This window comes from Saimiri boliviensis, chromosome 4 (genome assembly GCF_048565385.1).
Source record: "Saimiri boliviensis isolate mSaiBol1 chromosome 4, mSaiBol1.pri, whole genome shotgun sequence".
Classification (NCBI taxonomy): Eukaryota; Metazoa; Chordata; class Mammalia; order Primates; family Cebidae; genus Saimiri; species Saimiri boliviensis.
The window spans coordinates 165,548,968-165,561,618 of NC_133452.1; the positions used below are offsets into that span (position 1 = coordinate 165,548,968).

At 36.0% G+C, this 12,651-nt stretch overlaps 1 protein-coding gene and 1 pseudogene across 1 annotated transcript in view; one reads left to right on the forward strand and one right to left on the reverse strand.

Moving 5' to 3' along the window:
- LOC101038647 (olfactory receptor 2B2) overlaps positions 1–12,651 on the reverse strand; it is a 147,495-nt gene that overhangs the window by 63,188 nt on the left and 71,656 nt on the right. The window contains exon 3 of the mRNA XM_003944729.4: positions 5,370–5,506. The gene's annotated coding sequence lies outside the window, so the exon portion shown is untranslated. The remainder of the gene's footprint in view (positions 1–5,369; positions 5,507–12,651) is intronic.
- On the forward strand, positions 6,124–7,050 carry LOC101042892 (putative olfactory receptor 2W6; annotated as a pseudogene).

Consider the following 12,651-nt stretch of genomic DNA (forward strand, 5'->3'; position numbering starts at 1 on the left):
ATAGACCCCTATCTTTAACCATATACAAAAATCAACTCAGAATGGACTCAAGACTTAAATGTAAGACCCAAGATGGCAAAACTACTAGAAAAAAAACAGAAGAAATGCTTTATAACATTGGTGTGGGCAAGGATCTTTGGATAAGACCTCAAAAGCACAGACTACCAAAACAGACAAATGAGATTACACCAAACTAAAGAGCTTCTGCACAGCAAAGGAAACAATCAAAAGAATAAAGGGGTAACCTATAGAATGTGAGAAAATATTTGCAAACTATGCATCTGATAAGGGGTTGATACCTAGAATATATAAGGAACTCAAACCACTCCATAGCAATAGTAATTATAATTATTATTAATTATCTGATCATATCTTTAAAATAGGTAAAAGATCTGAAAGACATTTCTCAAAAGAGGATATATAAATGACCCACAGATCTATGAAAAATGCTTAACATCACTAATAGTGATGGAAATGCAAATCAAAGCCACAATGAGATATCACCCCACCCCGATTAGAATGGCTATTAAATGAACAACAAATAACAAATGCTAGCATGGATGTGGAGAAAAGGGAACTCTTATACACTGTTGTTGGGAATATAATTAGTACAGCAATTATGGAAAACACTGTCAAGCTTCCTCAAAACATTGAAAATAGATTAAAATTAAATTAAATTAGATCAAATCAAAATATGATCCAGCAATTCCACTATTGCATACATATCCAAAGAAATTCAAATCAGTATGTGTAAGATGTATCTGCATGCCTATGTTTATTGCAGCAGTATTCACAATAGCCAAGACATGCAATCAACCTAAGTGCCCATCAATGGATGAATGGATAAAGGAATGTGGTATATATACACAAAGGAATGCTATTCAGTGAAAAAAAGGAGATCTTCTCATTTGTGGCAACATAGATGAACTTGGAGGACATGCATTAGCTGAAATAAGCCAGGCACAGAAAGACAAATACCACACAATTTCACTCGTATTTGCAATCTAAAGAAATCTATCTCATAGGACTAGAGTAGGATAGTAGTTACCAGAAACTGGGGGATTAAGGAGAAGGGAGTATGAGGAGCATTCAGTCAATTGGTACAAAGTTACAATAAGTTAGAGGAGTAAATTCTAAAGTTCTTTTGCACAGTAGGGTCACTTATAGTTAATAAGATCACACTGTATATTTCAAAATATTCTATATTAAATACTACTCTGTATCATATGTTAAAATATTATTCTATATATTAAAATATGTATAGTCTTCTATAGCTAGAAGAATTTTGAATGTTCTCACCACAAAGAAATGATAAATGTATGAGGTGATAGTAGACTAAATATCCTGTTTTTTAATTAATTTACTTTTTTTGAGATGGAGTCTCATTCTGTCACCCAGGCTGGAGAGCAGTGGCACGATCTCGGCTCACTGCAACCTCCGCCTCCCGGCTTCAACAGATTCTCCTGCCTCAGCCTCCTGAATAGCTAGAACTACGGGTACATGCCACCACACCTGGCTAATTTTTGTAATTTTTTATAGTAGAGATGGGGTTTTGTCAATATTGGTCAGGTTGGTCTCGAACTTCTGACCTCGCTATCTGCCCGCCTCAGCCTCCCAAAGTGCTGGGATTACAGACGTGAGCCGCCGCACCTGGTCTCCTGATTTGATCAATATACAGTTTATACACAGCAAAGTATCACACTACACCATAAATATGTACAATTATTATGGACCAATTTAAAAAACACTTTTTAATATGAAAAGTTTTTGAAAGAATAAAAAGGATTAATTGAAAATCCCCTTCCTTCAAACTTCAGTTATTTTGGCATATGCATGTTAATTTTAATATTTTAGAAATGGGGAGGCATTATACCTGAAATTGTGAAACACAATTTTTCAAACGTTAAATGCATTTTATATATTTAATATATGTATATTAATAATTTTATTAATTCTAATATAGTTTTATTTAACAATTTCTATTTACTCTGTATTTAATACCATTGTAATGTATTCAAAATATATTTGAAATATTTACTATATAATATACTCAAAATATGTTTAATATATTTTTGTTTAGCTTCCATATCAACACACATACACTACATTTTTCTGTGACTTTATACTTTTTATTTATGAATGTACAAACATTTACTTAACCATTAATCAGTCAATGAACATTTAGTCTGTTCCTTTTTTTTAAACCCACAATCTAACTGTGCTATATATATATCTCTTTTTGCACTTATATAAGTATTTCTAACAGTAAATCCCTGAAAGTGGAATTAATGGATTAAAGACTTGTGCATTTACCAAATTTCCAAAAATCTGGTAAAACTATCCTCCAAATATTTAAAACCAATTTACATTCTCACACAGTTTATGAGAGTGCCATTCTCTATCATCATAGATTGAATATGACCCAACTGAAAAGTATGTACAATATGACATGAGAAAAATAATTACTGATTGTTGTGTTAATTTGTACTTATTTAATTATACATTAGGTTGAAAAAATATTACATGTTTTAAGACCATCTGCATTACAATTTCAGTAAATTGTATCTCACTATCCTTTGCCTATTTGTCTTGTCCAGGTAAGCATAATCCTTTTTATTTGAAAAACACGTATATATTGGAAAAAGCTCTTTGATCACTAAAAATATTTGCCGTCTGTTCTACATACGTGTTGTAAATATTTTTCTCTGTTTTCAAAAACAGAGCAGAATTTATCTGGAAACTTATTGAGCTATTGTGATTTGTTCATTGTCCATAATACTTGATTTTTACATTCCTTTTTACTTCACGCTTATTTTTATGAAATATAATTTTAAACCCAGATAACATATATATGTTCTGATTCTGAAATAATAATTTTAGAGTTAGTCATGAATTTCAAATAACATTGGTTTGTAGAAAATGTAAGCTTTAACATCTCACAGCAACGAATGCGCTCAACGTTTCTTCTTAGGCTATGTGCCACTCCTAAAGAAATCTCTCTAATCCTTAACTTCCCTTAGAGACAATATTATCATTTTGGAGGTTTTGAGGGAACATCAATCAATCAAATTTCATGTATTTATTTTGTATGTAATATATTCCAGTAACTTTACCAATTGAACCTGTAAATAAAAGTTACAAATCGAGTGTCAACAGCAAAACAACAACAACAAAAAGAACAGTTTTGGATTTAATATAATTTTCAGTTGGAAATTATATTAAAATATAAATAAATTAAACTGTAATATTCTTTCCTGAGAAAACTGACTAAATCTCAATTCAAGAACAAAGAAGTGTTCAAGTACTGTTCATATTTGTGCTATGTTGCCAAATTTATTTTTTGCCCACCAAACTCCACCAAATATTTTACCATTGAAACAAAAACTCAAATTTTAAAGATATGAAAAGCTATCGCCCAGACGAAAACCTAAAAAAAACCTAAGAGTTTTGATACCCAATCATCTGATGTTACTGCATGATTTCCCATAAGAATTTACTCTTCTATTCCCTTCTGCAGCACTAGTTAATTACACAAAGGAGCATGCAAGCCCCATGATCTTTGCAAGAAAACATATTAAGCCAACTATCAGGTACTACTTTTGATCCTTAGAAATTAGTCCTCCATTTTTTTCCCCATCTGAGTCTATAAGACCTTTCAAATCTGCCTTGGTTATTTTCCAGAGTCAGAAGGACATCCTTGCCATGGAGCTTTGGTTGACAGCTCCAGAAAGCCTGCTGAACACCGGGTATTGTCCCAAATGGCAGGTAGATAGAGGAGGAATGTGAACATTATTTTTCCATTACAATTGCCTCTTTTCTCTATAATTTAATTAACCTATAGCAATTACTCCATTTTACCTTTTTCTGAAGTAGTGCAACACCATTACTCTATCACTTAAATCAAATTGTAAGAAAAGGAATCGCATGGCTTTGTACCTTTTTTAATCTTCAAAAAAAAAAAACTAGAATCTAATGCAGAGAGTTTGGAACTTATCAGCTTGTTTCTTGGCAAGTTGAGATTGTTGTAATTACTTCTATATGATCTCTGGTGCGTTAGTGTCATAACTGTACTGTTACTTTCTATTTCTATTAACCACATAATCTTCCACAAATTCTTAGATAACAATCCAAGCCAGAGGAAATAACATGAATATTTCTTCTTCCTATATACTTTGGGAAAGTTGAAACCAGGTAAGCCTAAATGACCAAAGAAAATGGAGAATTTTTTCTTTTACTTTGGTATACTATATTTGACTATGGAAAATAAATTTATTATAAGAACATCTATGTCAAGACATTTTCCCAAAAGACAAGTTTTTCATTTGAAAATCAAAATATCCGTGACAAAAGTTTGTCCTACTCTGTATTTATTTTTTCTCAATTCCCCAATTAAAAGCAGCCATTAATCTCTAGATTGCATCATAGTGTGAAGTATATTTTTACACCCATATTGTACCTGCTGCTCTATTTTTACACTTCTCCTTTTCTCTGTTATTTTACTTTTATCCTAGAGTCCTTTAATCCAGTTGTGAGTATGTGTCTTTTATGAACTGATCTCACTTTTTTCTTCTTAGCCATGTTAGGGTCATTTTTTTTTTAATTTCTGTTTTTAAATTACGCTTTTGAAAATTCCTTTTTAGTTACCACATTCTCCTTTCTTTGTCTCTATTCATCCCTGGTCCCTATTGCCATGCACCTCTCCTCTATAAGCTAATCACATTGCTTTTAACACTTGCAAAAGACTAACTGAAGACAAAGTGTATTCAAAGTTGCCATTTTATTACTGGAGAGAATATACTCTCTGACTTTGGCAATCTTGCTTGCAAAATTCTGTTGCTTACAAAGACATGAATTGTAGAGATCCAAGTTGATGGTATTTCATGGGAATAAAGAACTGTGATATTTAGTAGATACGTTTATAACCTAAGTGAAAAGATAACATTAACACTTTATGCCAAAATACTTAGGATATAATAGTCCAGCTCATAGTGGGCAGTAGTTCCCTGTGTTTTGTGTTTTTCAAAAATGCAAGTAGTGAGCTCAGCCATAGTTGTCACATTTTCAGGTCATCGTCAACATTGAGGGCATGTAGAAGACAGCTGCTAGGGTGATAATACGCCTTATAACCATGTATAAGAAGACTGGAGGAAAGTGAATGTCTTGGACTACAGAAAATTTAGTCAAGATGTAGTAAATGTCTATAATATGTTAATGGATGTTGGCCGGGTGTGGTGGCCCACGCCTGGCCGACATCCATTGAGTCCAGCACTTTGGGAAGCTGAAGAAAGTGTCACTTCAGGCCAGGAGTTTGACACCAGCCGGAGCAAGACAGTGAGACCTTATCTCTAAAAAAACGTGAACAAAATTACCTGGGTATGGTGGTATGTGCCTGCAGTTACAGCTACTCGGAAGCTGAGGTGGAAGGATTGCTTGAATCTGAGAGACAGAGGTTGCAGTGAGCTGAGGTCATACCATTGCACTCCAGCCTGGGCTACAGAGCAGGACCCTGTCTCAAAAAAAAAAAAAAAAAAAAAAAAAAAAAAAAAAGTTAATTATGTCATATGAAGAAATATTAGATTGGTGTGTATTTTAAAAAGTCAAAATAGTACCGTCTCAAAAGAAATATTAATTATGTCATGTGAAGAAATATTAGATTGGTGTGTATTCAAAAAGGTCAAAATAGTACCCTGTCTCAAAAAAAATTGTTAATTATGTCATATGAAAAAGTATTAGATTGATGCGTATTCAAAAAAGTTAAAATAGTACCCTGTCTCAAAAAAATGTTAATTACAACATATGAAGAGGTATTAGATCAATGTGTATTCAAAAAAGTTAAAATAGTTTGTCTTGTACATTATAGGGAGAAAATATCTACATAATAAAAAGAGGATTATAAACAAGAATTTCCCAACAATTAAGCACTTTGCCTTATGTGTTTGAACAAATGATAAACAGTTTATATAGCTAACTGGCGGAAGATATGCTACAATTATTGAATGGGATGAGAGACTTGATGGTTGTATGTTCCCCCAAATCCTGACATTCAATGGCATTCAGATAATGCAGATTAAATATTCTTCTTTTTGTCCCTACCAGCTATCCAGATGATATGAAAGGAAGGCAATGGAAAAATGCAATGACAGCTCAGAGTACAGTTTTATCTTGGTGGGTTTCTCTGATCGTCCCAAGCTGGAGATGGTGCTCTTTATAGTAAATTTTATTCTGTATTCCATGGCTGTGCTGGGAAATTCAACCATAATCCTTGTGTGTATATTAGACTCTTGACTTCACACCCCAATGTACTTCTTTCTGGCAAATCTTTCCTTTCTAGATCTCTGCTTCAGTACTAGTTGCATCCCACAAATGCTGGTAAACCTCTGGGGCCCTGACAAGACCATCAGCTATGCCGGCTGTGTTGTCCAGCTTTTCTCTTTCCTTTCCGTCGGGGGAATTGAGTGCATCCTTCTGGCTGTCATGGCCTATGACCGCTATGCTGCAGTCTGCAAACCTTTGCACTACTTGGTCATTATGCACCCCCAGCTATGTCTAGGACTGGTGGCTGCAGCCTGGGGGAGTGGACTGGTCAATGCAATTGTCATGTCACCACTAACCATGACCCTCTCCAGATGTGGCCGCTGCCGAGTTAACCATTTCCTCTGTGAAATGCCAGCACTGATCAAGATGGCTTGTGTGGATGCTCGTGCCGTGGAAATGCTGGTCTTTGCTTTTGCCATTCTCATCGTCCTACTGCCCCTCGCTCTTATTCTTGTCTCCTACGGCTACATCACAGCAGCTGTGCTAACAGTCAAGTCAGCTGCCAGGCGATGGAAGGCCGTCAAGACCTGTAGTTCTCACCTCACAGTGGTCTCCCTGTTTTATGGGAGCATCATCTATATGTATATGCAGCCAGGAAACAGCTCTTTCCAAGACCAAGGCAAGTTTCTCACTCTCTTCTACAACGTGGTGACTCCTATGTTGAATCCACTCATCTATACTTTAAGGAATAAGGAGGTGAAAGGAGCGCTGAAGAAGGTTTTGGGGAGGCAATAATGAACAGGAAAAGTATGGTAAGTTATGAAGTCTTAGGCAAAAGATCTTTTCCAAATACATTATTTTGTGCTTATAATAAATCTAGCCATTGTGTCAAACATTCTTGGATTTTAAAAATATGAATAAATACACTGAAGTACATCCAAAGTTAATACGAATCAACCATAGCTACACATAATATAAATGTCTTAGCATAATAATATTTAATAAAAAGAATTAAGTCCCAGAAGAAAGGTGAAATAACTCTCATATAGATATAAAATAAATGTGTTAAAGGTTTTATTCAACTTAACGAGGGACCCACGCAGGTGTAATAACTGATTCAAAAATAGTCAAAGAAGCACAAATTTATAAGAAGTAAAGGAATGTGGAAATGAATATGCAAATAGAGGCTAAACTTGCTTGTTCCACTGTGGGAGAGGGAAGTCAATCCAATCTCTGCCCAATAGGACTTAATTTGTACGTCATACACAAGAATTATTTTATATTGCTATCAGTTAATAATTTATAAAATTGTAAAATATCTGCCACAGAATCAGAATCAGATTGATCAAAGGGATGTCCTCTAGAATCTAGACAATGTGTAATTTTTTATTGAAGCCATACATTTTTCCCTATAAGCTAAATCATATATCTTATTTATGTTACAACACTAAGTATATAGTCTCAAGCCTCTTAATTAACCTGGTCATACACAGAATAAGTGGGTTTTGAAAATGGTGTATATGATGCCTGAACCTTTGCTGTTAACCACTGAATAATACTGTCTTTGTTATAGAGTGTTGGTGCACAGATCACTCAATAAACAGCTACAGGCTGTTTGTTGCATCTCTTTGTACAATCCTTCAAGCATGAGGGATATGTTTGTTAATAGACCCTCTAATAGAGTTCTCACCACTTACTAATATCAGTCATTTCCACATTGCCTCATGCAAACTCCCCATCCAAATCTTTTCTATGTTTTGGTGGTCAGCTCAATGCAACATACTTATAAAATTTTCTGAGACTCTTTGATTTTAAAATGTTCTATCACTCCTTTTAACCTATGGCATTTTTTTTTTTTTTTTTAAGACGGAGTTTCGCTCTTGGTACCCAGGCTGGAGTGCAATGGCGCGATCTCGGCTCACCGCAACCTCCGCCTCCTGGATTCAGGCAATTCTCCTGCCTCAGTCTCCTGAGTAGCTGGGATTACAGGCACGCGCCACCATGCAAGCTCATTTTTTGTATTTTTAGTAGAGACAGGGTTTCACCATGTTGACTGGGATGGTCTTGATCTCTTGACCTCGTGATCCACCCGCCTCGGCCTCCCAAAGTGCTGGGATTACAGGCGTGAGCCACCGCGCCCGGCTCCTATGGTTTTTTTATACAGTGAAATGACAGGTTTGCTACTTCATATTCTATTTACATATTTTACATGTCTCCTATTAGAATGTAAGTCCCTTGATGGTAGGGCTATTTATTTTTTCCTATTAGATTTTAAGTTCCTTGATGGTAGGGCTATTTATTTTCTTAATCTCTCTTAGCATTACTCCAGGTATTAAGTTGATTTAAAGTGACTTGTAGATCATAAGTGATCAGATTGATCAAAGAGATGTCCTCTAGAATCTAGGTAATCTAGAATCTAGACAATGAATAATTTGTCGTTGAAGCATAAATTTTTTTCTATAAGCTAAATCATATATCTTATTTATGTTAAGACACTACTAGAATGTTTTCCTACAAGCTAAATCATGTATCTTCTTTGTGTTAAGATACATGACTTGGCTTGTAGGAAAACATTCTAGTAGCTCGGGGATTTAGCTTATAGGAAAAAATTCTGGTAGCTTAGGGTCGTTATTAATTTTAACTGATTAATTATATCCATAATTTGTTCATTTTTAATTGATGCCACTATCTAATTCCGTCTTTGTTCTTCAAAATTACAAATAAATCTGTAACAATATAATGTCTCAGTTTAAACCTGCTGTGAAAAGTTTTATACTTTTCTTTCTTAATTCATTGTAAACTCTACAACAAGAGGAAAAAAACAGTCATTAAGGCATTTCTTATCATAGATTTCAAAAGTCACCCCCAGATTTTTGGAACAAAAATATTTTTTTCTTTTAAATTTGCATTATAAACTTAAGAGAAATTATGATGAATTCTGCCACAATCTACAGGAAGCTGGGTGGTAACAACAGTACAGCATTCTAAGTTCCAGAAGAAAGGTGAATTGGCTCTCATGTAGCTATAAAATTACTGCTAAAATCACTGCTACGCTGCAGTCTGCAAACCTTTGTGCTCTATGATTTTTGGAACAAAAATATTTTTTTCTTTTAAATTTGCATTATAAACTTAAGAGAAATTATGATGAATTCTTCCACAATCTACAGGGAGCTGGGTGGTAACAACAGTACAGCATTCTAAGTTCCAGAAGAAAGGTGAATTGGCTCTCATGTAGCTATAAAATTACTGCTAAAATCACTGCTACGCTGCAGTCTGCAAACCTTTGTGCTCTATGGTCATTATGTACCCCCAGCTGTGTCTATGACAACAGTGCAACATTGACATGCATGAAACAATTGTGCATCAAATCTTCTTTGGATTGGCATAAGAAGAGTATTTCTCCCCTCATTGACATGGTCTCACGCAATTTCTTTATGTGTCAAGTTCATTATTCCGCACCCATTTCCCATTGTTAATCAAAGATTAAAACCAGCAAAAATATTTTCAAAAAAAAGCTTCTGTAAATTTAAGTGGGAAAATATATGTTTGCAACTCATAGATGTGCTAGAAAGTTGTGAAGGCCAGTGGGAGTGATTATATTTACATAATACCAAATTTTACACTGAAAATAAAAATTACTTTTAATGAATGTATTGCAATAAGCAGGTGGGAAAATGCCTTAAATGAACTTACTTTTGTCTCTGGTGCAAAGCTGCATATGCCATTTTTTAAAGCTGCAGAGATTTAAGTTAGGGGATATCAAGAATTTCTATTCTTGTGATAAATGTATAAACCCCCATAATATATGTTATAAGTTTGGTGATTTCCAAATAGCCTCTTTGTCTTTGCTACTTCTTTTTGTAAAAGTTTTCTTTAACTATAAAAAGACAAGACAATCTGTGCAGGTGTCTGAAAGCAAATGTGATTGTGAACAGGCAGCTACTGAGGCAGGCTCTCCTGAGGTGGGAATTGGGAATGACAGGAGGAATGACTGCATGCCCACTGTCACCTGGGCTGCACTGCTGCTCAGCCTCACCTACCAGAATGTATCATTAGACTAAGGAAGCAACCAGCTGTGGGTGACCCCCCATATAGGCATCAAGGAAGAAGAGCTAAGCAGAATCCTGGTACAATTAGGGCCTGAAGAATATCTCAGTTTATAGTGCTACTACTCAGTTATTTCGCTTTATATGATCCTCTATATATAATCATGTATTAGTTCATAGAATGAGTGCTTAAAGAATATCTTACCACTCAGTTATTTCCATATGTGTATATATATATATATATATATATATATATATATATATATACATAAAACTATATCTTAGTTCATAATCGGAGGAATGCCTAGAGCAGACATGGTACAGAGCACGAGTTAAGGAATAAGCAGCTTATAGTCAGAGGAATATCTGGAGATATCTGGAGCAGACACAGTGCAGAGCATGATTTAAGGGAAATCATAAAGATACCCGCTGTAAGGCAGGCTTGGGGCAAGAGCCACTCCTCCTGATAAAGAAGTTGTAGGACCTTGCTCCAGTTCTTGCGGAGGGCTGCCTTCAGATCGGCAAGCCCTTGAGCATCCGAGGGCTCAAAACCCCTCCGGATAATCGCACCTTGGTGACTGTGAACTTTATCAGCTGTTGTTACTGTGCTAGCTCAAAAAGCATCCTCCTATAGAATTCATCGTAAGCTGCCAGCCGTAGCAGTAGACCCTGACAGCTCTGTCACTGCTGTGTGACTTAAGCCTCCTTTAGATCTTCTTAGGAGTAACATGCCCATAGATAGAGGTATTGCACCCTTTTCACTGCTCACGGCCCACTTCCATGCCTCGGCGATCTAATGGGGTGGACCCCTTACTGTACACGGCCCACTTCCTTGCCTTAATGACCTCATAGGGGTGCACAATGTCCATCTCCTAACCTAGGTGACCTAATGGGGTTGGACCACTTCTTTTATTGCTCATGACCCTGTCATTATCCTTAAAGATGACTTCACTCACTACCCTGCCCCCTAACCTATACACAATAAATACAGACACTTCTGGACATTCAGAGCCTCGCCTATCTCTGCATATAGGTGGCACAGCCCTCCTGAGCCCAGCTGTGTTTTCCTTGTACTTCTGTGTCCTGTCTCTTTATTTCTCGCATCCTGCACCTCAGCACAGCATAAGGGACACCCCACGACCCTGTGGGGCCCTTAGCCCTACAACCAACTTCCTCCAACTGAAGAGGAGTAACTCCCAGATTTTTACTCTTCCTCCTTAAGTCAGTGCAACTCTAAACAAATGGTTAAATTGCCCTAAATGGTTCCAGAAATATTCACCGGCATTATTAAGTTGCTTCAGCTTTCAATCTATACTTGTCTATAAACTTAATTAGTATTCTTAGGAATGACAAATTAATTTTCCTGTTTTAAATCTCAACATAAAACTTCCATTAGCCTAGCTATGATAAATTCTGGGTGACAGCAAACATTCTGACATGATTATATTACAATGTTAATTTCAGGAAAACTTGTTCTTTGTAAGTAGAAGGAATACAATCAAGCAAAATTAGTCATTAATAACATTTGAACCATAAACATTTCTTGATTTATTTGGGGGGAATAATAAGTATTTCCTTTGTTTGAAGAACTGTATATTTTGGGCTCTGAAAGCTCATACTACACGATCTTTATTAGCATAATATCAGCTCTTCGAGAGGGATGGAAACACCAGATGTGTGATCCCTGTTAGAGAGACACAATAGGACCTGCCTTAATTTTCCCTCAGGTTCAGCAGAGAATAGAGTGACCAGCATTAAACGCGATGCCACTAACAGTCCACTCTACATGCGGCAACACTGAAGACGAGCCCTGGGGCAGAGGCATTGTTTGTTTGGCTCAGGGAGCTAACTTCCAGGAATTTGGATCCTGGGTGACATCTTCAAGCAAATAACACAAATATGACATGGCCATTTGGTTACCTCCTGAGTTCCAGAGTCTTAATAAGACTCCTCTCTACTCAATTCTCTCAACTAGTCATTGTGACAACTGCAGAAATACCTTTTTTATTGAAGATAGCCTAGCACCAGCACCTCTGTTGCCTTCCATGGGTTACCTTCATCATAGTTCATTGTGTTCTTGATTGTCGGGTTCTTGATTGTCCCCCTGCCTTTTTATTTTTTAACTAAATAATTCTGTTACATCTCTTCCCGAAACCACATTAAATATCTTCAGGAGTATGGCATATATATGTTGCAGTAGTTTATGGTTCCTGAGAGCCTCCTGACCAATTCTATTCCCAGCAGCAGAGGGAGTTGGGAGGGTGACAGAATGATCCACGGACTGCTGGTTTTTCCTTCTTAAACTGGAAAGTGATCCTATTGGTCTAGTAACTGTATAAATCTGAATTGA